Source organism: Atta cephalotes (assembly GCF_000143395.1).
Source record: "Atta cephalotes unplaced genomic scaffold scaffold00003, whole genome shotgun sequence".
Lineage (NCBI taxonomy): Eukaryota > Metazoa > Arthropoda > Insecta > Hymenoptera > Formicidae > Atta > Atta cephalotes.
The window spans coordinates 210,687-216,933 of NW_012130067.1; positions in this window are offsets into that span (position 1 = coordinate 210,687).

Consider the following 6,247-nt stretch of genomic DNA (forward strand, 5'->3'; position numbering starts at 1 on the left):
TATATATTCAATAAATACGTTATATATATATATATAATAATAATAATATATATATATAATAATAAGATATACTATATATTATATATATTATTATATATATATATATATATATATATATATATATATATACATATATGTATATAAAATATGTCTATATATATGTAACATTTTTTTCCGGATATGAATGCTATTTATTAATATATCCATTATTATATGTAGTCCAAATTGTTTTATAATTTTAAAAATGTTTGCATTTATTTCTATTTAAAAAATGTATAACTTATGATTAATCTTTATTTAAGTAAATCAACAAAGAGAGCAATAAAGACTGAAATATAATATTGGGATATTTCACGTGAGCAATTATGTAAAAAAGAATCCACACTAGTAAAAACCATTTTTTACCTCTTGCTTTTTATCAGCATATTGTAATTTGTACGAAATATTTAAAATTATAAAATAAATGTCTAATATGTTCTTCAGTATAATAAAAATAATTACGGTATCATATTAAAATAAAATATCATAATAAAAAGATCGTGCCGCTAAAATTAAATCGATTTCTGAAAAAATCAGTATTAAGAAATTATTTCATTACTTCTGCGACAAAATCCTAATTGAATTTTAATTTATTTCAATACAAAAAGATTAACTTATCAATATATTATAATAATATACGAGGCCTCGGTCGTATTTAAAAAATAAAGATATTTAAAATATATATTTTCAATAAAAAAGATAAAAGAGAAGAACAATTTAGAATTCATCTCTGATCTATTCCTTAACCCTTAGTACACATCTTAATTTTTGATAATCTTATTACTTGGGTATCCTCATGTAATTCACATTCGTAGATTCTCATTTTTGCGAATTAATAATGCGACACCCGAAACGTACTACTGTTCGAGCGTACTACTGAACGTACTGTTCCCCTCCAAGGTCGCCGAGCGAATTCCGAAGTGATGACGTAGTCATCTCCGCTCTCCCTCCCATGCCTGTTTGCCGGGTGCTCTCCCTCGCTGTTCGCACTTCGCCGGCTGCCGCCGTCTTGTTTGGATCGTCAACAGTCGCGTATGAAAAATATTCATAGTTTATTCAATTACTTATTCCTATTTTACATGATTGAGAAACGGATATCGTCATACATTTCGCGTTTTGCTTTGTGGCATCTTTATAATTCAATCTTATAATACTTGCGCGTTTCTTTTAAACCTAATTAGTAATTATTCATATTAAATATTTTTGATATCCTTACGTCTTAATTTTCATTATTCTGTTTAATGATTTATACTTAAATGAAGTTTAATAATATATTCTTTATATAAGAATATTCGCAAATTTTCTTAATATATTGCGAAACAATTTGCGCTAAATACAGCTCTGGCTAAAAGTTAGGGTTAAATATTTTATTAATCATTATTTAATTTTTCAGTTAATATTTTATTTTAAAAGTTAATAATTAATTTAAGGCACTATTATTACTGCAAATTATTCTGCGTTTCAGAAGTTCTTTAAACTTACATACGTATAATGCTGATCATGGCTTGGTAAAATAACTATTACTAATTATTTAAAATAAAAAAATAAGAATTCCAGAAACTTATTTAAAATATAAAATCGGTAAAAAAACTGATACGACTTGTTTGAAATAAGAAATATAAAATAGGTTTTGGAAATATTTCTTATTTATTATTTCTTATTTCTTATTTAAAATATTAAATAAGAAATAAGTCGGAAATGTAGTTATTTAAAATAATAAATACTCTTTTATTTTTAGAATAAGACGTAACTTTGAAGAATTCAGCAATTCAAAAATAACAAAAAAAAACAGTAAGCCGTCAATCTTTTATTAAAAATGTAAAATAAAATTAAAACTGCGCGGATTTTGTATAACATAAAATTCCCGGAAAAAATGTTTCATGTATAATTATACCAAATATGTCCATATATATATTTTTTCGTGAGTTACTATAAATTAATAATCACTTATTTTATAATTATATTATAGCACAATTAAACTAAGATATTCAGGAGCTGTGTGAATGCGTAACAAATTTAAGAAATAAAGCAAATTCCGCGCAACAAAGTTTTATTCATCGAAGAATATTAAAAATATAACGAATATATTATTTTACTTCAAAATTGCATTAATATTCGACAGTTAGACGGTTGGCCCGCGACCTTGAAGGGGCAATGGTACGGGGTGGCACAGAGTGGCACGAGGCGGCGCGTCACGTTAATGCGTAGTCACTGCGCAGTCATTCCTTTACCGAGGCTCGTATAGGTAGGTAGCTATGTCGCGTGCCGCGACTCTTTTCTACGCTTTTCTTTTTGAAACATAATCGCAAGAAATATTACATATAATACGAAACGTAGACTTTATGAATATACTCACAGTGTAAATATACTCACGATTATTAGCTCGCACGATTAATTCGCAAAAGGAATGACGATCGTGTATAATAGAACAGATATTTCGTACGATTCATTCATTTAGAAAAAAACGCTTTTAAAACGCGATAGAAAACAAACTTTATTACGTTTTCCCGACAAATATGTGTGACAATTATTTTTGTTTAATGTAAAATTTGTCTTTCTTCGCTTTAGTATAACTCGATTATGTTTCGAACAGTATCATAAAAAGAAACGCTAATAAATACTCTTGTACAAATGATGTATTTCATGCGATTTCTACTTTTATCATTAATATATTTTGAAATTAATATTTAATAAATTTTTCGTTTTTGTGCATCTTTTTCATGATACGATTTATATAAAAAATTGAACATAATTTTGGAACTATTTGTCGGTAATGAAAGAAATATTTCACTTTTTTATTAATTTCTTATTCCATTAACTCTAATTAGATCTTACAGACATCGTAATAAGAGATTTAGCTCTTTTTACATATTATATATATTATGAATCTATTTCGCAATGGTGACGAATTGATATCCATTTCTAAATGTTAATTGATAATTGCATAGTAATATAAATATAGATAATAGCGCTGTATATTTTTCAGATTTTCTCCCTCTCACGGATACACCTTGACGTGGGAGGGCTCAGTACCTAGAGGAATTACACGAAAAGAACGATTCTTCTCAAGTATCTAAAAATTTTCGGATCTATCTAAATGATACATCTAGATAAATTTTTAGATATTGAGTAAAATCGTTCTCTTCGTAAAATCCATTGGAAAAGCTAACGTAGTACCTTCGTCGCCGATTTATTTGAAAATGAACGAACCGCAGCCGAACGTTCGTCGCGTCGCGTTTGTTTCGGGAGTGCCGTTCAAGTTATCGGACTCAAGTTATAGTCCGCGTGCGATTACAGTGTATTATTCGCGAGTGTTTTACGCGAGTGTCCTGTGCGAGAGGATGTCAACCCGATTCTGAGAGGAGGAGGAGGTCTGAGAGAGGCATCAGGCACCAGTGGAGCAACCTTGCGGTAAATATCATTTATTTGTAAAATTAATCTTTTTTTATCATTTTATTTTACAATGACTTAAAAGTAATAATTAGAAAAAAAGAGAAATTACTTAAAAATTTTAAACTTTTTATAAATTTATTCTTGTTTAAGTCTTCTTCAGAGAATATATAATTATTTTCATTAAATATCTAATTAAATGATAAATAGAAAATCCGATAAAAATTATGTTTTCAAAATTGCATGGTCATTTTTTATAAAACTTTGAGTGCGTTCATATATAATAATTATTTTTTTAAATAATGATTATTTCTTTAACCTGTTTTTTTAATTTAGACTTTAACTTTTTGGTTACAGAATCATCGTAGCGACGTTGCAGATAAAACTCCACTGTTGCGCATCAGGTCGGTGAGTGATGAAAGATTAATTACGTTTTTATTGAGATAATGGATGTATGGTAATTTCATTAGTATTCCATATATCTAGATTATGCATGTATGCATAACAATTTATAACAATATTTGGATAGTATACATATAGCATTCCATACATCTGTTGCCTTGAAATGGGTAAGTTAAACAGATTAGGATAAACTTAATTCTGGATAGCTCTTTTTATTAAATTATTATTGTGCATATGAATTTAATTTGGTATGCATACGAAGGTACTTTCAACTGCACACACTGTATACCATATTAATCGAACTTTTCAAAAAATTTTAGCGAATACCATGAGGCTAAATAATAAAATATTATTCATTAATAATTATATTGATTGTTTAATAATATTGTTTGATCAATTTTAGAATCATATATATTAAAATTTATTAAATTTGTATATTTATTCTAGTTAGAAATATATTATAATTTTTTACAAATATAAAAATATAGAAAACAAAGGATAAGAGATTAAATAAAATTAAAATATGCTTTTACTCAAATTGACTCATGATATTCATATGTCATCAATTACATTGAGAGAAAAAAATGGTTTTGGGACATCTATATATTTATAATAATTTTAACGTACAAATATAGTCAATTATGCTATTATTGATAGTTGCACATACTATTTGAGAATCTTTAATTTTTCTTAATATACTTTTTGTTATCATACCACATAAATGATAAATTAATTTTCAAAAATGATTCATTGTAATTGCGGTTGCATTTACTGAATAATAATGTTTATTTTTTAACAGTAATAAACATTAAAATGGATTTTCTAATCACATTTATTTTACCATGCAATTATGGTCCAAATATCAAACATTTTTCTCTCAATATATCTATTCCCGAATATTCATCCAGGATTAAATTTTATATAAGTTAGTGCAAGAAACAATTACATATAAACAGATATTGGTTTTTAAGAATTTTTTTCAATTGCCTTATAATTATATATGTACAGTTTATAATAAAATAATAATAAATATTTTAATCGAGTAGTATAATTCATACCATTTATTTCATTTTTTTATGGAAGATATTTTATGATCCCTAATTATTATTATTTATCTCAATGCACTAACTTTTAGCCTAAACTTTTATAACATATCCATACGTAGTAATTGATAACTGGATTTTGTACCAGTTAAAGAAGTAATATGATGTGAGATTCGATATAATTTTGTCATAAAATAGAAAAATTTTATTTAATTGTTTTAAAATTGTGATCAGTTTCGCGTCACTTAAAATATTTGATTTTGATATAATATATTATGAAAAAAATAATTATAATAATTTATAATAAACGTAAATAGATATTTTTATTAATACTCGTGGGAAATTTATTATTCTTTTTGAATCTTACATCATTCATCTGAATTTCTCATCTCCACATGTTTTTGAGAAATTCAGCATCAAATCGCTCGAATCAACGAAAATGTGTAGGCCTTAGATTCGGATAGTAATTGATTAAACAATTTTCATTTATTTATTTTTAAATTAAAACTTTGTTTTTATATTATAAAGTTTATATTAACGACTAATCTCTCTCTAAATTTTGTAATATTTGTGATGGAGTTTTTTTGAAACAGAAAGCTGTTGATATAAAGATTTTTTTGTAATTTATATTTTTAGTCGGATAAATATTTTAATGATATACTTTTTTATATACTTTTATTTTTATATACTTAATTATATATTTTTAATAACGAATAAATGTAAAATTTATATCAGTGATAACATTATATTATTGTTAACAATTATTCATTTTCGTATCTAATTGATTTCATAATATGATGGCCTTTTCGTGTTTCGCGCATCGTACAAAGCGTAAAATCTTACGCTTAATGCTGGCGATGTTAATCGATAGCAAAAAAGGAGATTTCTTCTTGTTATCGATTTCTGGCATATGAATTTGGAATATTGATCAGGAACGAGAAAAGAGGTTCTATCTGTGTGTAACACCAATCAAAGTTTCAATGATATAATGTAAGTGAAGATAATTCCTAAATATTCGGGAGGGTAATTACCTTTGGGAGGGCAAATTTACTCATAATTGCGAGCAAAATTCTTTTATTATTATTTTTATATGGTAATCCAGATCAGCCGGAATAGTCGGCATGTACATATCATTTATGAAAAATTGAATCGAAAAACTCTTTACCATTTTGCAATAGTTAACAAGATATTAATTTCTAAAAATTGGCGAATAAGCGAGTAAAATCGGCAGCAAATATCTCCTAAAATATCGTTATTTCCAAATGTTTCAAGAAGGACATCTTTTGGTGGTTACAGATTTTCTCTACCACCAAAATTTTAAGATGACTTTATTTTTTTTTATGAAATTATCAGGGTATTCCAAACACGATGTG